The sequence below is a fragment of the Podarcis filfolensis genome (assembly GCF_964270895.1).
Source record: "Podarcis filfolensis genome assembly, chromosome: 7".
In the NCBI taxonomy this organism is placed as follows: Eukaryota; Metazoa; Chordata; class Lepidosauria; order Squamata; family Lacertidae; genus Podarcis; species Podarcis filfolensis.
Genome location: NC_139603.1, coordinates 36799197 through 36826153, shown reverse-complemented (window position 1 = coordinate 36826153; position 26957 = coordinate 36799197). Strand labels below are relative to the sequence as shown.

Below are 26957 nucleotides of genomic sequence, written 5' to 3'. Positions count from 1 at the left end.
TGACCCATGCAAGTTTGCTAGACTGTGTACACAGTCCCTGAGCACACACAAACGTCAACATCAGTAAAGTCTTCAAGGAAATGAAATGAAATGGTAGTGTTTTCAATCATCAACAACAAATCAATTAACATTTAAACCTGCTGCCAAAAAGACATCAGAGTCAGCACCACTACCAGGTAGGACTTGCAGGAAAGAGCATTCTACAACCAGGGCACCACAATAGGAAAAGGACCTTCGCTGCATTGCCACCAAACTCACTTCAGAAGAATGAGAGTATGTCAGAAAAGGAAAGGAAACCTGAGTGACCTGTGCTTTTCCCTGTTCCTGACACCTATTGACTTTCTCTGAAGAAATAAGAAAATCGATATCTCTCATGGGTAGGAGCGCTTTTTTCATACTATGAGATGGAAAACAATGTATCAAATAACTTTCACCAGGAACAACATTAGAGTTCCAATTTAACAGAGCTTTGCAAAGATTTACATTTCTTGGCTTTCTATCACATTGGCCAGTTCCGTTTATTACACACACACACACACACACACACACACACAGAGAGAGAGAGAGAGAGAGAGAGAGAGAACAATTAACAAAAAAGAGAAGGTCCTAAACACAGTATTTCAATCCGTTACCCTACATCAAATTGTCAAGATATACATAAGTGATAATTCCACAGAACTACGGGTCATATCTATTCCAAAATTGCACAAATGGAAACCAGTTTGTCTGAAAAATCACCACAGAACTGTTTCTTACTTCTGAAATATACATATAGGCAATATGCTTAATCATAAACATCCTACATCTTCCTTCTCCATTGATCAATAGGGGCTTAAAGATCCATTTTCCATGCTCAAGCCAATAAAATGCATGCTGAGGTCAACATTTTACCCATGCATCAGAAAAAAACACCCTGCTGCTCTCCATAGGAGTTATATGCTTCTTCCATTTTGGACAAGGCCTCCTTTGAAAAATACAACACTTCTCAGATTTCAAATAAACCTGTTGTTCCCTGTTCTCACCCCCAGAAGTAAATAAACTGTTTCCATTACATATAGAGTCTATTTCTGGTGGGACTTCAACATTCCAGAGAACATATTATAGCAATTAAATATTATCATGTAAGCTGACAGCTTCATGCTGGGTTTCAGTTTGGTGTAGCCCAATGAAGTTGATTCCATGCCATCTAGTTCTACGTCCACTTTCCTTTAAACATCCATATGCTTGTACACATGTGTGCACATACATAGTAGCAAACCCCAATGCAATATGTAAAACCCAGATACCTTTTGGCTGTTTATCGAACAGTTGTAAATCTCTGTCCTGGCAGCACTCAGAAAGCATTGTCCAAGCTACTGTGCATATGCCAAATTTGCAGGTCCTTACGGCATTACTTAGTGTTGCACATGTTCATAGTACAAAAGCAGAGTCGATCGGTCATGAAGCACGAAACAGGAAACAGATCGATCACCTTCACAATTTTGCCTACCTTCTTCTTCTTCTTGGAACTCAGGCCACCATTTGGAAAGGCAGTGAATGGTGGTGAAAATATACAGGCAGGTGCTGTTATTTACCAAGCATCAGGCTACACCTATTGCTTGAATAAATCTGAACGGCATCTTAAAGCAAAGGAGACACTGCTGCAGTAACATTGACAGAAGACCTAGCTATTAAGCTGTCTACAGAGTCTAGTATCAGTGAAATGTTTGACAGCCGCAGGGACAAATATGTATTAGCAACATTGCTTAATCCATGTTTCAAGGGCAGAATTGAAACCAGGCTTTCACCCTATGCAAGCACCGATTGCTGGAAGGATACTGTCATAAATAATAGTGCTGGAGGCCATACCATTATGCACTTCCTTTTCTCCCTCATCCTTCCACTTTGGTCCCCTAGGCCAAGTATATCTCATAAAGCAGGAGATGCACAAGTTTCTGAAACACCACAGTGTGCAAAAGTAGTAATCACAGCAATGCCCATAGTTCTGGAGTCTTATGTTATCAGCTCAGAGTGGGGTAGTACCATCTAGGAAAACTCATTTTGTCTGTATCATTGAAAGAATCTATCCATTATGAAAGGTCTATAGGTGTCATGGGAGATCCTTTCATATAGTAGGAATGGAAAAGTTGACTTCTGAAGGCCAGCAATGGCAAAAGGGGGTGGGAGAAAAAGAAAGGAAAGAATAAATACTGTTCTGAAAAAGTCACCATCCATTATGGGACTCAGATTTCATTTGCAGCTCTCCTGGAGGCAATTTGTCTAACTAGAAAAGTGGGCTTTAAAAAAAATAAAATAAAGGTGGCCTTACTTTGTTAAAAAGAGCTATCAGGAAAGTTCTGTGAGTTATAAATGCGGGAGGCTCTTGAGTTAAGAGTGAGACTAAAGGCTGCTTCTCACAAGAAATCTGATGTGCCTCTTGAAAGTAGCCAAGCCATGCTGTCAGCCACTGGTGTGTGCTAGCTCATCACACGCATCCCAGAAACATCCCTGTGCAAGCTCTAGCCAAAACTGTTTGCTGACTACATGGAGACAAACCAAATGGTGGAAGGACAACCCACACAAAATGGTAGCAGGACCCAAAACAGGACACACATTTCCACCAGAAGCATTCAGATCAGTCACATTTTTAAGGCTTGCCAGCTGAATTTGGAAAAAGCCGGTTTGGGCATTATGTGCCATGTTAAGAATATTCACTGTTTGTTTTTAAAATGTGTTGTGAGAGAAAACAGCACAAGTAGCATAGGTATCTTATGTCCCAGCCTCTCATTCTCTCTCAGTAACTATGGTGCTCCCCTCTCCTTGCCCTGTGCTAATCTATACTGTAGATAATGTATACAGTCGTATCTTGGTTGGAGAACACCTTGATACTCGCATGTTTTGGCTTCCGAACACCGCAAACCCGGAAGTGAGTGTTCCTGTTTGTGAACGTTTTTTGGAAGCCAAACGTCCGACGCGACTTCCAGTTTAGTGCAGGAAGCTCCTGCAGACAACCAGAAGCCACACCTTGGTTTTCAAACCATTTCAGGATTTGAACGGACTTCCAGGACAGATTAAGTTCAACAACCAAGGTACAACTTTACTCAGGCTACTATCCTATACATACTGACGTTTCATTATGACTCAATAGTACTTCTGAGTAGACGTTCATAGGAATGTGCTGTCAGTAGCAGAAATGGTCGTCTCAAGTATAAGAATGGGAAACAGCACAGACTCCCTATGTTTTGTCTTCCTCTTCCTTTGTAACATAAAGTGAGGGGAGGAGACAGAGACAGAACATGGCACCATATTTCTCCCTGTATAAGGATGCCTTTATTTCATATTCAGACACTGGGCAAGGTGGTACACTCGTCTTTCTAGAGTTCATTCATTGTTCCTCTAAGGTTATCCCATGAGCAAATGAATGCCCATCCAATTTCATAAGGGACATCCGTCTTTGGGAGGCTCTTCTATTGTACTGCAGTCTCTGGGGAGGGATAAGCTGGCAAACTCTTTCAGAGCTTCACCAACTGCCACTGGCAACTGGGCCTGGCACAATTCTGGCAAAACCCCTCCAATGCAAGGGCCCAGAGCATCATAGGAAGTCTTTGCCCAGCAGTGGGCTGGAAGAGGCTGATAATGAATGACTGATGATGATTATATGAAAGTTCTCAAAACATTTATGCAAAGGGATGAATAGGAGCAAAGTCAGCACCACATAGGGAGAGCTTTGGACAGCCATGTGGAAGGCAGATCTGACAGCAGACCTACAGTTGTTCGTTCCCCATCTCTAGGCAAGCAGAGAGATGTAGCACCTGGAAATGCGAGCGCCCAGCTAACAATGGCACTTTGTAGTAAACAATTTGTGGTGCCAGTTAAGTCGCTAGTGGCATATGCCTCCGTGATAACAGTGACAATATTACATAGCAAATGATATACAGGGGGGAAATATGGTAAAAATATAGTTTGATCATTAATTCTTCATCCGTTAGAAGGTAGTGGGTGGTGTAACAGGTGAAACGAGAGTGTGGAGCTTTATAGATGGTTCCTATAAAACTCGTACTATGGAAAGCACAGGGTAGTTTAGATTGAAGAAACCAGTGGCAATTAGTATTTATATAACACTTATCTAATTGCTCAGAACAGTTCACACCTGCTATCATAGTAACTAGGCTAGGCTAACAATGAGGCATGTCTAAAGAGGTACAGATTTGACAAGCCACCCATACAATTCCTAACAAATACCATACAAGTAACTGTGTGCCCATTGCTCCTCCAGTGCAGCTAAAAAGACAAGTTCAGAAGCCTCTGTTTTTGACCAACTGCAACTCACTGTGACATTCTAATCTAGATACAATATGATTAGACTTAACTATTGCTAGTGAGGAAAAACCTATTTGAATCCACAGTTTATGAGACTGATTTGTTTTCACTAACCACAGTGAATACTAGCCATAGTTTATGGTTGAAATATAATGCTAAAGTAAATACTAAATGCTAATCTAAGATGGATGTTGATGCTTCCAGTCTCCTCTCTGTGACTGTGCTGTGGGAGGGAGACCATGGGCCCAAGACTGACTACAACTCATCCATGTAATGCTAAACCATGGTTTGGTGTTGAATGTGTATTGATCCCAGGTTTCGTGCCTGAGATAAAGAAGTTCTTTTTTCCAGTTGCAAATTTCTCTTCACATTAAGCCCTCTCTCTTGTGGCCTGCCTTTTGTTTATAATTAACTCATCCCTCTTAGACTTCCAGTCAATTCCAGTTTCACCCTTAAGGACAAGAGAGCACACTATATGAATAAAATCCTTCATCCACCCATTTCAGCTGCTACTACTGCTAGTCAGGCTGCACCATCAAGGAGTATCAGCCTGCCAGTCAAACAAATGCCACCCTCTTGAGTCCCCCAAAGAGCCATATAATCCTTTCCTAACTGTTGTTTAGGGCTGTCCTATTAATGGCTCCAGGCCCCATGCAGGTAGTGGGAATATACATTTCCTACGTTTCCCCCCTTCATATTTTTATTGGTGATGTTTTATTAGTCGCATTGCTCCTCAGCTTCTCGGCAGCATCGGCAGGCAGCGATACCATTAGCTTTAGATGAAGGTGTGCATCCTCTCCCTTCATAGCTGAGGCGAAGTACCACAATAAAAGCAATATCGATAAACAGTGCAGCGGAGGAACAAATTAATAAGCAGTTTCATGGTGAATTACTGACCACCAGTGGTGGCTGCTGAATAGGGAAGCTTGAGAAAGCCATTTCTTGTTCTCTGTGCTAAGTAGAGTCATGGAAGCAGTGAACAGGATGGGACTAAAGGGTTTTGGGATGGTGAGCTGTTGTGCCTCAAAAGGGGATTCGGCCATTCATCAGCTTCATGAAGCAAATGCAACACAACCCACAGCAGCTAAAGAAGCAGGCAGGGAGTACACAGCAGTGTTTTTTGGCGACTGGGCTAAAAGGCATCAAGCAATATCACACATGCAAAGCAAATAAATGCTGGGCATATTTAAATGGCAAATGAGAATGAAGGGCCATGGCTGTGGTAAAGCACATGGTTTGCATACAGAAGGTCACAGGTTCAATCCCCCTTCAGGTCTGAAAGAGGAGATTTGCTGTCAGTCAGACTAGTCAGTATGGAGCTAGATGGACAAATGGTCTAATAAGGCAGCTTCCTATGTTTCTAAGTAGCTGATGATTTTCTATCAACAGCGCAATGTCCAAAATACCTTGTAGTACCATTATGCCATGTTTCATCTAGGGATGGAGGTAAGAATCCAGTGAGTTTTGATTCTGAAGCAGACACACATGGTCTGATCTGCCTGTACCAAAGTGGGGAGTCTGGTCAGGGTAGAATCAAAGAACTGTAGAATTGGAAGGGACCACAGGGATCATCTAGTCCAAATCACTGCAATGCAGGAATATTTTACCCAGCATGGGCTCAAACCCATAGCTCTGAGGATAAGAGTCTCATGCGCTACTGACTGGGCTATCCCACTATAGTTAACTACCATGATGCTCCAGAACCTGTGTGTTGCCGATTCCTATTCTCTCATAGGAATACATGGTGAATGCAAGGTGGTCTGTGGGCTGCCTGTTTTCTTTTATAATGGTATTTCAGCTGCTTAAGAGCAGCTAGCTGGTGTGCAGGGCTCCTGCCCCTGCATGTACAGAAGTCAAGGAAGCAAGCCCCACTGGGAGCAACGGACTTTGGTGATGCACCATCACTCTCAGGGACAATTTCATTTACATGTCATGTACAAGCACACTTTAAGGGCAAAATTGTCTGCAAAGTACATCAAATATAAAAATACATTAAATTTCCCCTGAGTGCAACAGCATGCAATCAAGACCCATCAAGACCTGCTGTGTTAACATCAACATGCAGGGTGGCAACAGCTTTTAGGCAGCAGAAATTTATTTTTTCCAGACAACAAAAGGAGACAGGCAGGTAGCCCTCAGACTACCTCATAAGCACTTACAACTAATTGCTTACAACTAAGAGCTTTGTGGGTTTCCCCTCCTATGCAGATTTTTAAGGATACAGAAAGATTTGCTCTTAAAAGCCCACATGGATTTTATCCTTGAACCCATGCCCAGTTCTATCCCAGATACTCACAGATCTTCAGAATATCCAGCAATATTATAAAACAGAAAGCTACTATTTTGCTACATTTGCCGGTTAGGTCATTTTAAATAAATGTATTGGGTACACAATGAAGTTTCTAATTATTTTATTACAGTATCCATGTATTTGGAGGAGGTAGTAATGGTGGGAATCATATTTCTGTCTAGTCATAAAGAAAGCACTTGATTCCCACCAGAACTTTACCAAAGGAAATATTAGAGACAAAACATCTCCTTTGAAACATCCCAACCAGATGGCAGTTCCAATGTTTTATGGCCAGTCTGTTTATTAATGAACATCTGTTTTTGCTACAGAACACAGAGTGGACATTTTATCAAAAGGCTTCCTTTCCAGTTTTCAGACAAAAAACACACCACCCTAGGCAATTTATTATTATTCAGAAATCTACTAAATTTGTGCTTGATTTCAGCAAATGCACATCAATTGTCTTCTCTACCCTGTTGCTTGTTTACTCAGAAGTTCTTCTTTGTTCAAAGTGTGCAAGCCTTGCTAATATAGGAAGTGTGTAGCAGGAGTTTGAGATCCACTTTTTAATCCAGTGCATAAAAATGGTGAAGGTTTCTGCACAACTCATAGGTTACAGTGCTCAAATCGTGTACTCTCAAAACCTTCCACAGCAAATCAACATAAATGTGTTGAAGTAAATAATTTAAAATTTCTTATCATATGTTTACTCATTAAACAGTCTAAAAATTAATTGCTGAGATTTTTTTCACTCAGATGCAGATTAAAAGAAATGTGCCAATGACACATGTATTGACAATGCACAGTCTATGCTTGAGGAACAAAATGCAGCACAATGCAATGTTTGTTCAAAGCTGCTATAGCAGGATCACACATAGTTTTCTGGAACATAAAACTCATACACACACTTAGTTCATTTTAAGAACCGTCAAAAATTGGTAGTTGTTCACTTCTGACAAAGCATGAACTAGGCTTTGTTTTGCTCAGAGGGTAATGCATTAAAAAGGGCACCTTGCAAATATTTTTGTTTCCAGGACAAGGAAAAATGGGTGAGGGAAGATAGATGTTCCATTGTACAAGGATTTTATTATCATTATTATTTTTGCATTGATAGAACCTTGATGGATACATTGAATACAGCCCTATATAAATACTTATTGATGATAATGATATTAGTAAAATTTGTCTACTTTTAGTTTCCTATGGAAAAACAATCAATTAAATGAATAGGAAGTTTGAGGAGATGTCTTCATTATACAATGCTTTTTTTAAAGAATATCTTGCCTATCAATAAAGTCTGAGTGCTAAAACCCCTTTTATTCACCCCAAATTCGGTCAGCGGAGAATCATTCAAATCTTAAACCACTAACAATCCTTTTTTTCAGACAATATCTGTGGCTGCTATAGCTGGGCAAGCTGTGAGTTTCAGGCTTCTTCTTCAGCATCTAATAGCCTCCAGGATTAGAACATCATATAAATAATACATTTAATTGCCCTGGAAAGGCAAGAGCCCCACCCCTCCCCCCAAATGTAAGCCAGGTGGAATAACTTTAATATCCATGGCTCCATTCTTGGGAGCGTATATTTTCTGCACAGAAAATGAAGCAAGGCCAAGTAGTTTAGAGCTCAAATGTAAGCGAGCGGCCTTCATCAAGTCGCCTTGGCTCAGGTTCATCAACATGATTACTTGCTTAGTCCTGCTCATTTTCCTACAAACATTAGCAGGTTTGCAGTTTTAAAATTGAACTAAGCTGTTTGCCAGCTGACCAATTTGGAAAATGCTCTACATGTTCAGTAACGCTTGTTTGTTAAACATAACTTTACTGGCACCTGCAGAATTGCTCCTAAAATGATTTGCAGCCGGTTTACACCAGGTCAGTGGCTGCAGCCTAACAGGTAGATGTGAAAAGCTGAGGAATGATTGCTCAACTTACTGAATCAAGTCATGGCCTTAGTCACTGATAAATCTCTGGACCCGTTTAGAGTTTTAAGAAATCACAAACCCTAGCAATCCATTTCTAGAGGGTAGGCTGCCTAGTTGTGTTGACTTTGGCAGCTTAAAGGTGGGTTTTTAAAAAGTATTTAAGTACACCAACATAAAAACAGTCACTGTGATGTTCACCATATTTGTGGTAAATTTATGAGTGCTGTGCCAAGAATTTCTCCCATTTTTCCTCAACCCTTTCCCCATTAATAAATGAGAAAAGAAACTGTATTTAGATTTTATTTTATGGAGATTTTTCTCTCTCCCCAGGAAAATCTCATGGCTGAGGCTTTAGTTGCACTTTTGGAGTGTCCGAGAGGTGTTTGTGAACGTCCTTGTTTTCGTTCCACAAATCATCTCTCCAGAGTTCTGTACTCTGCAGCCTTCTGAAAAATCCTGTGACATCCTTGGCTGGGCTTCCCTCTAAGCACAGGAAGGTGGGCAGCCAGCCTGGTGTGTGTCTGACAGCTGTTCCTTGCCATTTTTATTTTTTTTAAGTGAAGTCTTTTTAGTTTTAAAGAAATGAGTGGGGAAAGGAGGTTTTTGTTTTGTTGTTTTAAGGTCAAAGAACTTGCCATTAAAAACAAAAGTGAATGCACCCATTTCAGCCACATTTTGCAGTCTTTCCAAGTATTCCTATTTTCCAGGGACCGCCCCAGATTTACAGAAGCTGTCCCGGTTTCCGATCTGATCCTGGAATTTCCCACTTCTCCTAAGGATGTCTCTATTTTCATCAGACAAATGTTAGAGGGTGTGGAGTTATGCAACCTTTCAAGGACACCTGAAGGCTGCCCTATATAGGGAAGTTTTTAAATGTTTAATGTTTTATTATGTTTTTATGTATGTTGGAAGCCACCCAAAGTGGCTGCAACAACCCAGTCAGATGGGTGTGGTTATAAATAAAATAATAATAATAATAATTGAATAAGATGTCCCTTTTTTCATCAGACCAATATTAGAGGGTATGTTGTAGCTAGCTCCCCATCAGATATATGTATGTACAGTCGTACCTTAGTTCTCGAACGGAATCCATTCCAGAAGTCCGTTCGACTTCCGAAAACATTCGAAAACCAAGGTGCGGCTTCCGATTGGCTGCAGGAGCTTCCTGCACTCAATCGGAAGCTGCAGAAGCTGCGTCAGACGTTCCAAAAAATGTTCGTAAACCAGAACACTCACTTCCGGGTTTACAGCATCTGGGAGCCAAAATGTTTGAGTTGCAAGGCGTTCCAGAACCAAGGTACGACTGTACTGAAATTCTAAAATATCCTGAGAATGTGGCAGAAGTATGGCAGTCTCTTTCACAGGGGAATGAAACTTTGGAGAAACAGAAGGACCAGTTTCAGCACAGCACCAGAATACTCTGGCCTTCCGCTGTTTCATTTCCCACATACCCTATGGTTACGCCCCTCCCCAAGAAAAGTGAGTGGGGACCAAGTATGGTGAAATCACAGGGTGAAATGCACCTTTACATAAAGGAGAGAGAGAGAGAGAGAGAGAGAGAGAATACCGTATTTTTCTGTGTATTAGACGATATATTTTCCTTAGAAATAATAGGCAAAAATTGTGGGTCGTCTTATACACGGATAGCAGAGGAGACGGGCAATTGGTGGCAGCAGGCAGCAGGAGATTGGCAGTGGCAATTGGGCATGTGATTGGTTGCTGCGGCAAGCCCTGCTGACTATTGGCTGCAGCTGAGGCAACTGGGGGCTATTCACTGCAGCGGCAAGGCATGCGTGCAATCGGCTGTGGTTGTGCCGAGTGTGCAGGTGGTCTTTTGGCGGCAAGCGTGCAGACAACTCTGGGCAATCTCCCCCCCCCCCAGCTGAACAACCCCACCCATTATGTTGCAGTCCAAAAAATAGGGGTCGTCTTATACATGGGGGCGTGTTATACATGGGGAAATACGGTATATAAACCACAAAGGGGGAGGCCTGGAAGAACAAAGAGACGTGTCTTTTACAGTAGGAAAATGAATTGTTACTAATTTGTTATAAAGCACCTAATGCTGTGAGAGGCACTGAAATAAAAATTAAGGCTGTACACACCATACAATTAAAGCACATGGCATACCTGCAATAAACTTGGGAACTGTAGCCTACCAGAAATACAATTCTCAGCGCCTTGAGAAATTACAGTTCCCAAGATTCTTTTGGGCAGTCTTGAGCTTTAAATGCATGGTACATACACAGCCGAAGAAAACAACATAGTCCCAGGTTCCTGGCATAATAGACAGAACACAAGAAAAGACAAAGGGATGAGCTGGAAACAGGAACATATTTTCCAAGCTCTGGAACTAATCAATTAAAATTAATAAAGTACTACTACCACAAGTGAGCCTTCTGAGATCAGCTGTGGTTCAGCGTATGCCTTCCTTACAGAAAACATCAGCTCCTATTTTTGAATTTTCTGTTCAGTTTTTATTATTTTTGTCTTCTTGTACTTCACTGTGCTTGTGTATTGCTTTTTAAAATACAATTTTAAATTCCATTTACATGTTGTGAAAAATGAATTAAAATCACACTTTTACACACTACCCTGAAATATTTGATGAAGAGCAGTTTAGAAACATTTTAAATAATAAACATGGAAATGAGTTTTACTCCTTTTCTCTCTTTTGGAGGGAGGGCATTAATTTTAAAGGTTAATTTTAAAGGTTACATATATTCAATATATAGTAAGAAAAAAGTTTGGAAAGAAAGCTGCATATTTATTAAGTGGTTAAGAAAGGATGCACATTTCAGATTCTTGTGTGTGCAAAGTTAGTTCTTGGCAGATGATTTGTAAGCGCTTCTTTTTTTGTTTCATAATTATAAGTGGAATGTTCTTTAATGTGCAATAATAAGGTTCAAGCTGTGCTATTTTGCAGCTAATAATTATACACAACAGCATGAGGCATGATAGCTAACAGAAAGTTTTCCAGCTTAATAGATTACTCCTATCTACCTGTTTGATTTGCTATGCCTTTGCTTTCTAATCCATCCTTTATTGTGTTAATACAAGACTGAGCAAAGCCAGAGTTACTTAACTTTCTAAGGAAAAAGTGGAAGGCAAAATTGCTGACTCGCCCAGATCATTCCTATAAAGAGAAGCTTCTAAAAGATTTGTTTTTATTTTTGCATATATGGTCAAACTTCTTGCTTCTTTAGAAGTTCATTCTCAGATGGATGCTTCTTCAAACCAGACTGAAAGCTGTTCTCAAACAGCAGAGGTCAGCAAGTACTAGTTTTGTGTACCAATCTGGTTCACAAATGAATTCATCATTTCACAGCTGGCCAGGTTGCTGTAGACATGCACCACTTCCAAGATTTCTCATGGGGCAAGAATGCTGTGCATCTGAGCCAGCTTATCCATTATGTATTCAGCCACAACATTCCCTGGTTTTACCAATGAGGAGTTTCATCTCAGATTGGGGTGGGCAGTGGGGGGGGGTATGTGTGTGTGAATGGTGAAGCAGTACTGTCATGAATGCAACTTGGGGTGGAGAGACCAAGGCAGTGCTACCAGTTTTCAAAAGTTTATTCATTCCACTTCCTCAAAAGATCTCAGTCATAGAACACATGCACACCTGTCCTGCAGGAATACCGTAGTTACCCAAGATTTTTGCTCTGCTTAAGTGGTCCCCTTAGTAACACAATATGGTGAAGCAAGACAATGATGAAGCTTCACTCTGTTCCTTGGGGTGCTGCAAATGTTTCTCCCAAAGATGGCTGGTCTCTACAGTTCTTATACTTTCAACTCAGTCTTTTGATTATATGTCACAGTCTTCATTGTAAATAGTCTCTGGACTGCAATACCTATTTGGAAAGTTTTCAAGACTGCAGGATCCTTGCATCATTTTGGACACCCATCTGAATGCCCACCAACACCTTTCTGGCTATGTGAAAAGTCATAATCTCTGTCCTTCTCACAGTTCTTTTAGGATCTAGGCAAATGGGCACAGCTGTCCTGGAACATGCAGTTTCATTTCCCAATGAATGTTGTTTTCCTTTACTCTGATATTTTGCTAAAACCAGCAGCCACTATAACTTGCTTTTCCTGACTCTGACTAGCTTGCAGAGCCACCTTTCCAAACATAAGGAGAGCCTACTGTATCAGACCAGTGGCCCATCTTAGTGCAACTTCCTGTTCTAACACTGGCTATGTGTGAGATCTATGGGATCTCACAAACAGGATATGAGTACAAGTGCAGGTGGGCCTGGGGGAACCTTGGTTTTTAATAAGTAAAAAACTATTCAGAAAGAAACCAAAGTCGGGGGGAGGACAAAAAAGACAAACAGCGGAATGAGCTTTTGAGTACTGACTGTTGGGAGGAGAAAACAGGAGGGAGAGGGAATAAAATGGAATATCTTAGAGTAAGAGAGGACTGGCTGGCTGAGACACTGAACAGGACATTCAGCAATATCCACATTTTGTTGCAGATCCCACTTGCTAAACTGAAACCTGTGAAAAGTGACAGTGCGAAAAAGCTGCTACCTAAATTGCATATCTAAAAATGGTAGACATTAATTATGTGATTCACAGCTAAAGAGTGAGTAATAACTGGAATTAAATTCTGATACATCTATTGGCTCAGCAAAAACAAGCATTTTTAAACTCTCTGAAGAAATAATGCCGGCGTAGACTGTTGTCTGACCCTTTCAAGCTAACATCTGTGGTTGACACACATATGCCACACAGATGAGTCAAGGGAACCAGATCACACAGATCAATAATCCCTTCCTTTCTTTTGGTAGCCCTGTTCAGAAGGAGTGAGAAGCAGGACTAAGTAGGCTGAAGCCTAGGGCCTCTAAATCTAGGGGGCCTTGCCAGCTTGCCCTCTCCCCAGTGCCACAGTCTCCCCTCTCCCAAAATTGCAAACCCAAGATTTCATGTGAGGGCAGGACAACCTGGGCCTCTAAATCTAGGGGGCCTCGCCAGCCTGCCCTCTCCCCAGTGCCGCAGTCTCCCCTCTCCCAAAATTGTAAACCCAAGACTTCATGCAAGGGCAGGGCAACTCAGGCCCAGCATCTATGAGACTCAGGGCTAGCCAGTGGATTCCATGTGATCTGGAACCCTGATCTAAATCACTGATCTAAAAAGAAGCAGACTCAATGACACTGGGAAGATTTCAATGCAAAGTTCCTGGTTCCTCTATTTCACTTCTTCCTTTTGATTCCCTGAGATGCAGAATATCAGTGCTGGCACCAACCAGACAGTTGAGGTAAATTGGGGCATTAAGTGGTTTGTGCAGCACAGTTCTTTTTTAGCATGCTGACCTAGCAAAATATCTGTATTAATCATCACTGTAATACAGTACAAACCCATTTATCCAATTGGCCTGGAGGGCATCCAAAACATTCAGATAATCAGATGTTCCAATAAATGGAAGCACACAGGGGTTGCATGTACATGGGATTACCCAACCGACATATGGTGGATTTGATTCTGCAGTATTGCCTTGTTCCTTTCTCTAAGGCAAAATAAATCAGTAAAAATGTCCTGTGAACAAAAAACGTACTCCATCAGATTAGCAGAGGATAAAAAATAAATAATTTTCTTCTGTGTATATTAAGGGGGGGAAGTCATATGTACAAAAATGCATTTTTGTTTTATACTTCTTTCAGATCCATATGTGTTACAATGTTATAATTACACTCTCAGACATATATTGATTAAACCGTTTTCGCCTACGTTCCTATGCACATGCATATTGCCAATGAGAGAGCCTCATTGCACTCAGTAACACTTTAGTTAAACATGCATCGAATTGTTCTCTTTTGGCTGAATCAAAAGCCCTCCTTCCTTCCTATCTAACTATCTCAAGGTCCTTCTCTTGAGTCATTATTTTCTTTCCTAAAACAGTATTTCAGCATGTCACAAATAATAGTTTAGGCTCATTCATTATGGAAGCAGGCAAGCTAAAATGGTGTGAACATACCCCTTTATCCTTTTGCATATCTTTCAGAACTGGTTGCTTATGAAACCTTAATCGAAAACTATGGGTTAGTTAGGTAGCTGCTAAAATCCACCCCCCCTTCTGCATAACTGTTAAAACATATAAACTCCCTGTTCTTCTTTGGCTCTAGGCACTCTGACCTAATCTTAATAGTAAAGTGAGTTTAAACAATCAGTGTATGTTGCTGCCTTGCAGCGGTTCAGCACCCAGGTTAGGGTGCAGAACTAGCGGAGCAAACAAGTGGAGACACTGCTACATCTGCAGCCTGGCCACTCATGGCAGCAGCAGTGGAAAGTGGCAGTGGGGAGACAGGCAGATTGGGCTGATTACTGCATGAGCTCCAGGCTGGCACAGGGATTGGTCCCGATACCAGTGCGCCCTGGTTGTGAGGGCCACTGAGGATACAGCAGATTGCAGACTTACTCTTCACAGCGACACGCCCCCCCCTCCTTGGAATGCCTTATTTTGGCTCTTTATCTCTTTCTTAGCAAATCAAAAAGAAAAAGGAAAGGACCAAAAAAAGAAGGTAGAAAGAAAAGGAGGAAAAAGAGAGAAAGAAAAAACAAAATAAAATAAACACATTTGACTTCCAATTAGACTCATTGTATTATTATTTCTATTATTTTTTCCACACACAGTTCCAGATTACTATATTACTTTCTTTGTTTTAATCAGATACCAAAAACATTATATTTCTTATTTTACAAGAATCATTCTAGTTTTGCCAGGCAATGTTTATTATTACAATAGAGATAAAAGTTAAATATGAAAATTTGAGTAAGTTAAAGTGATGTTCTGTAATTTTTCAACTATTGTTAAAGATGGTTAATTGATGTAGTCGTTATTGTGGATTTTTTGTTATTGTTGAATCTTAAATAAAGTATTTTTTAAAGAAAGGAATGCCTTATTTTGGTTCTTGGTTGGCAGGTATTGTGTGTGTGTGTGTGTGTGTGTGTGTGTGTGTGTGTGTGGATTGCAGCCTCAGTGTTGCATCTGCTGATACTGGTGCTCTCTCCATGGGTCCTTTTTTTGTTACAGTGGTACCTCAGTTTTCAAATGTGTCCGTTGACAAACATTTTGGTTTACGAGCACTGTGAACCCGGAAGTAAATGCTTCTGTTTTCAAACACGCCTCAGAAGTCGAAAGTGCCACGTGGCTTCTAATGAGTGCAAGATCCTGAGGCCTGGCTGTCGGCTGTTGAGTTTCCAGTTTTCAAATGTTTCAGAACTCGAACGGTCTTCCAGAATGGATTACGTTTGAAAACTGAGGTACCACTGTATTTGAAATATGCAATAAAAGCCAAGAACACCACAGGCTTAAAATTAGTTAGAGAGCCCTAGAAGGAATCTGAAGAGAAGCCTAACCAATTATTTCCATCAGGGTGGAAGATGTCAGATATACCTGTACCACAGACTGCAATATAATGTCCCATTACCTGATTCTGATGGTGCTTATGTCTGAGTGGACAGGTATAGCAATAATTGTTTTCATATAGCAAAACTGAATATGTCAGCTATGACATACAATAAAGGCTTGTGCCCAATGCAGTGCTAAGGAGCTGCCCTGTCGGTGCAAGGATTTCTGCAATGGGAATTTTCTCCCTCTTTCCCTCTCACATGGCCCTCTCCAAATCTGCTCCGGAGGGTTGCACAGGGTAGAAGAAGGGAAAATCCTACACCCAAATATAATCCTTGCCCTGGTGGTTATGTGGCATTGTATTGGATACAAGCCATGGTCAGTCATGCTCCGTTCTGCTCTCATTCTTTGTCAAGTAGTAGCTTTGCCTCCATTGCGATTTCTGCGGCTGCAGCAGGGGCTTCCACAGCAGCAGCAGCAGACATTGGTCCAGGGTTTTGCAATGGAGTCTCTTCCATCCCTTCCTGACCATGCCAGGGACTGAACTTGGAACTTTCTGCATGCAAAGCAGGTGCTCTACCACTGAGCCATAACCTTGAGGCAGAGGGCTGTAATCAAATAGCACAGGAGAGCAAAGAAGCTCATGGAAGGTGTAGTTACCAACTGGCTCAGAGAGTTGGTGCCACTTCTGCACCACAGTTGATATGCCACCTCTGGCAGTCCTGCTAATCCACTGGCACTGGCAAGGATCAGGGTGAGGGAAGATCAGCACAGCCCTCCTGCACGGATTGCAAGTGTGAGGCAAGCAAGTTCCATGCTACTGATACATACAAACACACACACCCCCTCATCTCCATCTGGCAGCTCCTAGTTTAGAACCAAGTGAGAGACTGCTAATATTTAAGGTTTCTCATTGCATGCTGCCTTTCAGTTTTGAATGTCAATTCTTTAAAAACGGTTTGAGGTGGAAATTAAGTCATGTGCATCCTGGATAAATACTGGCTAAACATGAATTGTTTGAAATATGGGGTATTAAGAATTGAATGTATGTCTCAGGGACATATATTTAAACTTCTTAACCCTCAAATGTCCACGGCCCCTCTTGCATTACCTTGTTCTTAGCTCCTACTTCAAACCCTTGTGATCCACCTGCATGTGCACAAACATACACACCATTGCTGATTTTCCAAGGGATATGGAACAGAACAGTAACAGAAAGGATAACAGGAATTGTTTAAAAACACTGCACTTTAATTACTGACAAAATCAGAAGGTACTTAGACAGCCTTGTTGTCACAGATGTCCCTTGTTGTGATGAACACACAGGACTACAGGACTGAGAGGAAAATGGCAGTACTGTCTTCCTAGACTCCAGCATGATTCGAGCCCCAGTGGAGACTTTTGTTCTTATTAATTTGGTCTGGCTGTAAATGTTCCAAGCTGGACCAGGTGTCTGCTTGGGTGATAGCCAGAATAGGGTCTCGACTATGTGGCCTCTCAGGCTTGTGTTCCTGTGGTTCGGTCTCTCCACCTGCCCATTTCTCTCTCCCTCTGATACCTTCCTTGACCACCTGCTTACTTCTCTGCTTCTTTTTGTTTTGCAAACCTTTTCCAGGCTCCCTGAAGTAAGACTGAATTTTGACCCACTCTGCAACCCCAACCATGTTTACTTGAAGTCCTGCTGAATTCAGTGGGGCTTTCTCCTCACAGCAACTCTGTGAGGTAAGATAGGCTAAGAGAGACAGAACAAATGATCCAAAATCTGCCAATGAGCTTCATAGCTAGGTGGGGCATTGAACCTGGTTCTCTCTACTCCTAGACCAACACTCTAACCTCTACACAGATTCCCAGGATGTTCTCAGTAGGCCTCCCTCTGTGCACTTTGCTCCACTGCACATACCATTTATGAGTGTTCCCATTCCTCTCTCAGTGTGCTGTTGTCTAATGCACTGAACTTTTCAATGGAGGTGGCATTTAAGAAAAACCTCCCCTCGCAGTCACAACTAGAACTTTGCTTTCTGCTACCACGTAATTCTACCACCTCACTTGCCTGCATTGTTAGATTTCAGCTCCAAACCTGCTGAGACACATTCTCAACTGCCTATGGCCCAACACTGTCAATTACGGAAAGGAAGCTCTGCCAAAATGCTTCAGCAATTGGGATTTATCCTGCATGTGCCTAAATAAAATCCAGAGGAAGCGAGAAAAAAGTGAGAAATCACCCCTGACAACGCATTTTACCTGGCAGTCCAACACTGTTTATCAGCATAATAAAAAGTGCCAATACTTACCACCTGTCTAAAATATGCAGTAATAATAAACACTGTTAGAGGGCATATTATGGTCAGGGTTGAGGTATTAATTTATAACTCTGGGAAGAAGTGAAAGAAGGGAAGAACTACAATACCTCACACAGGGCAAAGCTTGCGGAAGATGAGGCCAAGGCCTTTTTGTCTTTGATGAGCATCATTGGAAAATTGCATTGATTTTTTTTTTAGTAATAAAATAATATTCGCTGTTTTATATGATCAGGTTACTGAAACAAATGGCCATGATATTACCTTTCAGCTCTGGTGCTGACAGCATATTTGGTGTGCCTCACACTTGCCTGGAAATTGAACATTATGGAAAGTTCTCCATAAAGGAAGAATGCCAGTTACTTCAAGAGCATTTACTCAAGACTTTTCAGCAATGGAGAACTTACTCAATATTTTTTGTCCAAAAGAGCAATTTGGACAGAATAGACACTGGCCAGAAAGAGTATGGGACTAGGGGGACAAGGTTTCAATCCTCACTTAACTATGAAGCTCAGTGACTGACCTTTGGCCCATCACTATCTCTCAGCCTAATCTACCTCAAGGATATCATGAGGGTGAAACAGGGGCATTCCAACATGTGGGCAGCCCACAAGCATCCCCTCTAATGACAGTGGCCAGCTACACCTTGCTTAAAGAAAGATGTACATGAATAATAACAAGGATAAAAGAGGATCCTATTTTGCATAAAATTTGTATATGGTACTTTGTATGCATAGGCACATATTAGAAATACATCTCACCATAGTACAGTGATACCTCGGGTTAAGCACTTAATTTGTTCCGGAGGTCCGTTCTTAACCTGAAACTGTTCATAACCTGAAGTACCACTTTAGTTAATGGGGCCTCCTGCTGGCGCCGTGCCGCCGGAGCATGATTTCTGTTCTCATCCTGAAGCAAAGTTCTTAACCCGAGGTACTATTTCTGGGTTAGCAGAGTCTGTAACCTGAAGCGTATGTAACCTGAAGCGTATGTAACCCGAGGTACCACTGTATAAGTAAGATGTTGGTAGGCAGTTCCAAGGCTCCTGCTCCCCGTTCTTATGGTTCCTTATCTGTCAAGCTTCAAGGAATCCTGTCCTTCCCCCAGTGGCAGCCAAAAAAGCAGGTAAACAAGAAGAGTCCTTATCACATAATTTATTCAGTATTCACAGAGACAAAGGAATGTAGTCCTTATTAAATAATGACGCTGCTCCGAGTAAAACCCAATCCCCTCCTTCTCTCTTATCCTACATCATCCCTGCACCAGCTGATCTGGGCTTTCTGTCTCTGAGCTCTCTGTTTTACTACTCTCAATGCACGCCTAGTCCTGTGAGAGGAGGACTCAGGAATGCTCTCCAAAGACACTGAGTCCGTCAGTTGTCTCTCCCCTGGTGTTTCTTCTTCCTGCTCTTCCTCTCCCGATATTTCCCAGCTTTTCTCCTCTGCAGTCTCTGAACTATGTCCTTCTGCAAACTACTGTTCTAAATCTATACTGTCCTCCTGTTCTCGGGACGGTTCATGAGAAAGGGGGGCGGCCCCCACCATTCCTCCTCAGTCCAGCCCCAGACATCATCTTTAAACCAGACTTAGACTGGGCAGCCCTCAAACAGAGGAGGCCATCGAATGGAAGACTGTCCTCTGTCACTCCTTCAAAATAGAGGAGACCCTCTGTACAGTAGGACACATAGTCACCCTAATTCTGACTAGCGCTGGATCAGTCAGTTTCAACCTGTTTGCCCTCATTCCACCTGAGCACTTCCTCAGAGGTATCAGGTCCCAGGTGACACAAAACCAAGGAACTGGTTGTCATCAGCATATTGATAACAACTCTAGACACATCTGGATGTCACTGTCCTCTGCAGCCCCCATCTTCCAGAGTAAATCTAAATGTACACAAATCAGCACCCACTGTCCACTGCTTATGCTATTATATCTGTTTAAAGAATATACAGGGAGGGAGAGCAGGGTAATCCCTAGGGCTAGCAAAAGGGTTTAAAAAAAAAAAGATTAGGAAATAATAACTAAAGCTGCTTGCTTTATTACTTCAGGTAAAATATCTTATGAATAATATAATCATTGTGTGTGGTTATTGGGTGTAAAAAAAGATGTGTAATCAGTGTACTGTGATACAGGAACATTAACACTTTTCACACTGACTAGATACAGACTCAAAAATGAGTTTTAAAATCCCTGGGTCACCTAAGCGGGCAGAATATTCTACACAGAGACCCTGAGGCCAATATGCGGTATTTAATTTATCTCAGGCACTGAAGGGGTTTATGCATCCCATTGCCTGCTCTTTTTTTTAAAAAAAAACCTTACCTTCCTGTTAGCCTAAGTTGAATGCTTGGAGATCAGGAGTGACAGACTGAGGCAGGGAAGGGCACAGAAATCCTTGAACTATTGCAGATATTGCAGGTTTAAGAGGGAATAGCTGAGGGAAATGACTTAAATTATAGCAAGGACATGTTTATGGTAGCACAGCATTCATAAATCTTGTGTGTGTGTGTCCCCCCTCGTTCCCAAGAGTATACAAAAAACTCCTTAGTGCTCATTCATTTGTTATACAAATTAAAAGAAAAGAGGGTGTGTAGCAATTAATATATTATCATAGCCTGTGTGTGTTTGTTTAGCAGGCCTCATTCAGCCCCCTTATGCTCTTTTCCCACACCCTTGTCGGTTTTCAACAGCCCCTATGTCCAGTGGGGCAAAGACATATTGGGCCATGATTGTGCTTCATGTCTCTATTATTTCATTTAATTAATACATTATTTATAGCCCACATTTCTAACAAGTACAAGGGCTTCAGAGTGCCTCCCATTCAGGCCCTGAACTGTTCAGCTTCAAAAAGATGGCTGCCTTATGTGCCCTCAGGCTTTGATGGAATCCACACACATATTTTTTTTAAAAAAACACTGTGAAAATGCTTTAAAAAGTTTTGAAAAATACATTGAATTTGGCATAGCTCACTGTCGCCATCTAGTGTCACATTTGTATATTGCATTTTACAACACATTTAGAACATTTTATTTGCAGCTGTGTAGCTGGGTCCTTTGCCTTAGGACCATGTTTAGTATGCTTGTTAAGATGCTTATTAAGTATGCTTGTTAAGATGCTTATTAAGTAATACTATTTCTTTCTGCAGTGGTGCAGCTATTGCTGTTTTAATAACTAAGTGGTAACCCTGTGAAAAGAGTGGATAGTTGGACCAACTGACAGCCATATCTTCTGGGCAGTTACATGGACTAGTGCACTTCAGATGGAAGGCGGCAGGTGAAATGAGATGAGATGAGATGAGTGCTGCTCCTAACCGAGGGTGTGGGGAATTCTTCCACATAAAATAAAATGAATCAAGATAGAAAAGTTCTGCCACATCCCTGATGTGCTGCTTTTCTATGTGCAGGGACTACTTTTGTTTGGCGGGGCATTCAGTCATGCTCGCCCTGCTGTGAAGCCAAGAACAGAGACACAGGTTAACGATGGCAGTGAGAACTAGACCACAGAAACATCTATTATGCGTGTTATTTTCACTATGTGTTCCACTCCCCTCCGCTTTGTATTTTGAATAAACGGAGAGCTGCCGCATTTTCTTTCCCGGAAAATATATCCCGATACCCACCTTCCCAGAAAGGCTTTGGAGTTTCTCCTCTTTGGCTCCTAAATAAATGTAGGGAACTGAAGTTTATAAACACACTGGAGCTTGTAACATTAGAAACACTCGGTGTGTTTGCAAGTCCCCAAACGCACAGCCTCATTTGCTGCCCAATCAAACTCAGTAGTTGTAATAGTTACCTTGGCAGGTCTTGCTCTGGAGTTTAAAATTCCCAACCTACAATATATATAGTTAGTCTTAATAAATAAATGACTTGGACCATGCATTATATATATCACTCAAATCCACGAGGACACAAATTATGTATAATACATCGGCTGTGTAATTTATTTATTAAGCAAAATGTGAATTTTCCATGCTTGTGTTTTGAGGCACAGTTTGTCACACACAGCTAAATGATGTATTCTTATTAGTCCCACTCAATTACCAAGTCATCCCTCTGTGCACTGCGTATTGGTTAATGATAGTGCCACAACGCTTGCGTCTACAATACCTGTGATTTTAGTGATTCATAACCACTCACTAAAACTGTGAAAATGATAAATTGACTGCTGTTGATTAAATGCCGCCAACAGTATGTTTCGTATGTGTTTGTGGTTGGTGGGAAGTTAAAGAAATAGCATTGCTCCAATCATTTAAATATCTAATTAAGCGGAGCTCTTGCTAGATATGGGGAGGGTGGGGGAGGGAACATTCAGTGGAAGAAAAGAGCATCAAATACAATGGAGGAGGAGGAGGGGGAGGGAGACTTCTGTGTGTGTGTGTGTGGACATCTGCTCCGGTGTAACATTGCAGGCCGTACACAAACAACGGGGAGGGGAGAGAGTGTAAAAAATGAAAGTGGGGGAAGTAAAAAAAGTACAACATCTTTCTACGCTCACTGCACAGCTGCACATGGTTAATTTGATGGCTTCAGCTGACTGCCAAGATTAGCATAGCTAGGACAACTGTGTCTATGCCACTAAAAGTCCAAGTGACAGCTCATGGAATTGGGGCAAGTAGAGAAATGGGTTGCCTACCTTCCTAGGCAAAGCAAGCCAGCTAGCCTCTCTCAGAGCTCTGCGGCATGGGCCTAAGACAGGGCAGAGAGACGGAAACATCAACTTTGAACAAAGATTAATTATCTCTGTTGCTTTGGTTAATGTCTTTTCTCCGCCTTTTGCTAATTCTGCTCCAAAAGCCTTGCAACTAATAGAAAGCAGAACAGCACAAGGACAAGAGCAGTAAACATCCCCTAATCCGAAATATGGCTTGCAGTGTTGGAAGAGTCCAGGTCACCTTAATAAAGAATTTGACTTATCCCCAGTTCCAAATTGAACCAGTTTGATCTTTTAAGTGTAAAACAGGGTGGACTCAGATATTGCTTAATGCGGGTTGAAAGAAAGTGGATTGTCATTTGCGATGCATGTGGCAATGACCAATATTGCTGCTCATCTTGGCTACAATATGTAATGATGTTGTTGGGTTCATGGCAACCTATATACTACAAAGAAACATATTGTGTGCAGTTCATATTTAAACACAGTGATTGCAAGCTAAATTTAAGAGCAGCTTTCATTCATTTAGGGAGTTTTTTATATGTTGTGGTTAACGGAAGTTGAACACTAATGTAAGTTGGATGAGCATAACCACCGGCAAAAATACACATTTTCCTGATGGCACAGGAAATGTGCAAAATGGCAAAGATCACAAGCAGGAAGTGTTATCCATTGTCTGTTTTCTGTTTTGCTTTTAAAACTTTTATTAGTTTTAAAACATACAAGGGAAAAAGAAGGAGGGGGAAGAATTGCCACCTCATAAGAAAAAACACTTATCACATACAATATTTCACCTACAATCTGAATTACAACAAATACTTAAAAAGAATCCATGTACAAAGATAATAGAAAACGGTGCATTGAAATTATATACAAAAACTAACTACTAGTAGTACTAATACTACTAAGTAAAAATAAGGCTATGTTTTCAAAAATAATACCTTGGAAAATATTAGACCAAGCAGGTGCATATTGACCAGGCAATATTCAAAATACCTCAGATACGTTGACATTCTCCAACATTGTCTGCACACTATACCTATTGTATGGGCAACACTTCTGTCTGCGTGAGAATGCACAAGATAACCGATGCGCATCCACATCTTTCATTCAACCCAATTAATCCTAACACACACATAGTTGGCAATAACTGAGTTCTTGACATGCAGCAGACCAGTCAAACCAACAATTGGGTTGAGTGACATTTGCTACATTTACTGTATGTTTCCATAATACACACAGTCACTTCCAATTGTAAGTGTGTATGTGCGTTGGAATGGGGGCGGGGAGTGACCTGATGTGGAGCCAACTCTTCTGGCTCACTCTGGCCAGGAGCTGGGCTACCGACTTTTACTCCCAAACCTCCAGTGACTCTCTCTTTCTCTCAGTTTGCCCTCCCATTGACACTGATGGGATGGGAAACAGCTGACACAGGTTGTGGTAACATCACCAGTGGTAGATATATGTCTGTAGGCCTTTCCATGTGAGTACCCTAGACCTCTGGTTCTTTTCCAAAAGGCATGGGACATTCAAAAAGTGGGACTGGAGGGGTGGAAGGCAGGGAGACTAGCAATAGGTGGTTCTAGAGCCAATGACAGGTGGAGCCACCTGTTAACAGGTTGTAAGTAAAAAGGCCAGGAAGTAGGGGCAGGCTGAGGGTAGAGTGAGGTTGGTTGCGTTGTGCCCCATTCACTCTAACAGACCAGATTTCCACTGGGGCACTTCTCTCCCATCCTAACCCTTGCCCCCTGCAGCCTTTGATGGGGGTTAGGATTTCCCTGTAACACAACTCTCTTTACTTCAATGAATGGAGAATTAGAGCCAACCTTTCCAAGATCTGACTAAGGGTCTCTAAGGAGAGTAGATGTTTCATTTTTGACATTCAGCCCACCAAGCTGGCTTCACCCAGAGGCTGAATGCTATTCTTCTTCACAGCTCTCTCGTTCTTCAGACAGTCACTGTAAAAAGGAAACAAACTCCTTCTACAAAAAGTTATTATATAGAAAATAAAGAAAATAATTACCTTTTAAAAGAGCTTCCCATATAGCTATGGGAAGCTCTTTTAAAAGGTACCATTATGACCAGCTACAGCTGCAGACTTTTTTTCAACCTGGTGAACCTGGTTGATCACACAGGTAATATTTTCTGCCATGTATGTAGTATGGGTCCAATATGATTGCACAAAGGAAAATAGGTGTAGAACTGGAAAAATACTAGCCAAAACAGCTTGGAAAAAAATACCGTCTTTATGAATTAATAAGAATTATAACTCATAATTTAAAGAAATTAAAGCTACTATGGAAATTACATGGAAGAGAAGATGCATTTATTGTTGCAGCCTACCAGTCACTGTAAGAAAGATGGGTGGGGAGGGCTTGGAATGAACTAATTCAAATTAACTAATTCAGTGATTTTATATATATATAGCTGCATCACACCCAAAAGTAATTCCCTTAATTTCTGAGTGAACTGAATGTGAATTAAGTTCCTTTTGCAGTAGCTTTTGGGGATCTCAGTATAATTAGGAGAGACATATTTTTTGCAATATATCCATGTGAAAATGTGCTGTTTAGAAAATATGCCCAGCCTCATGCCATTTTTGTGCTAAAGCATTTCTCCAATTATTTTTAATTATGCTTTTTTTAATATAAGTTAACAATTGAGCTAAAATATAATTATGCAATTATTGGGGTGGGGGACTTAATTCACATTTTTGTTATGCACTTACAAAAATAAGACATGATTATGCATATGTTATGTCTTGCTTCAGAATATTCCATCAGATACCAAAAGGATGTTATCCCTTTATGAATGATTTGTTTTAGGGAGCAAGCCTAAACTGGGATGAGATTAGGATCCAGCAGATCTCTGGGTGCTGGGAGGTTCCTGGTGTGGCTGGGCTACACTGCGTTAACTTCCTCATCCTTGGCTCAGTCAGAGATACAACCTAATGTGTCAATTATATTCATGTATATGAATTAACCAACTACCGTATTTTTTGCTCTATAAGACTCACTTTTTCCCTCCTAAAAAGTAAGGGGAAGTGTGTGTGCGTCTTATGGAGCGAATGCAGGCTGCACAGCTATCCCAGAAGCCAGAACAGCAAGAGGGATTGCTGCTTTCACTGCACAGCGATCCCTCTTGCTGTTCTGGCTTCTGATATTCAGAATATTTTTTTTCTTCTCCAAAAACCTCCTCCAAAAACTAGGTCCGTCTTGTGGTCTAGTGCGTCTTATAGAGCAAAAAATACAGTACTTATCCTAGACAGGCTGCATGGGGTATTGCTGTACCAGTTGCAAACCAGGTGGTCTTTAGCTCTTCTAGAACAAGATACACAAAGCAAACCATTCTAACTTACTGGCATGTGAGAAATGAGCCTGCTCCCACATTTTGGTGTTTTCCTTGAGGAAACAGCTGTGATTGACAAGTACTACAGATAAATACAAGAGTCACACACATCGGGGAACAAGAAGAACAGTCTTGAAAATGAACCGGACAATTCAGAAGGATCTTCCTCGTTAATTCTGAAGCTGTTATTTGCACTTTCCTAGTGTGTGAGTGCATGTGATTTCATTTTGTCCTCGAGATTCAGCCATTGGAAATGGGTCAACACTTGTCTCACTTTGAAGGGATTTCCTGGTTCACTTTGAAGTATTCATTCTCACTGTGTTAAAAAATTCGTTGTCACCCAAACCAAAGTTAGCATCGAAGAGAGGGCTTCATGTTCTTCCAAAGTTAGGTTTAATTCTTCCCCCACTGGGGAAATATGTGTGCTCTGTGATACTGCTGAATGCCCACTTTACATCTTGAGGGTCAAATAGCAGCAGCATTTGTTTATTTCCACACTTCCAGCTTGTGCTGTGTATTGCAACTTTTAAAGATTTTGTTTTTATATTCTTTCTTTTCGTGGTTTTTCAAAGTGAGATACTACAACCATTCATGGCCTTTGCCAAAAGTTCCTTTTGAACGTAATAGATATTGCAAACTTTCAAGTACGAACGAGTAGGATAAAACAACATTTGTCAAAATAAAGACCCGAAGTATAAGGTGTCATAAAAATGCACCTGTCATTTTCCATAAATAAAGTTAAGCAGATTTAGTGTGAAACAATTTACACAGAAGTATGTAAAATGGGGAAAATTCATAA

At 41.2% G+C, this 26957-nt stretch overlaps 1 long non-coding RNA gene across 2 annotated transcripts in view; it reads right to left on the bottom strand.

Moving 5' to 3' along the window:
• LOC310767258 overlaps positions 1-26957 on the bottom strand; it is a 172427-nt gene that overhangs the window by 132919 nt on the left and 12551 nt on the right. For both annotated transcript variants that reach the window (XR_014550806.1, XR_014550807.1), the window contains exon 2: positions 22793-22845. This is a non-coding gene — a long non-coding RNA (uncharacterized lncRNA). The remainder of the gene's footprint in view (positions 1-22792; positions 22846-26957) is intronic.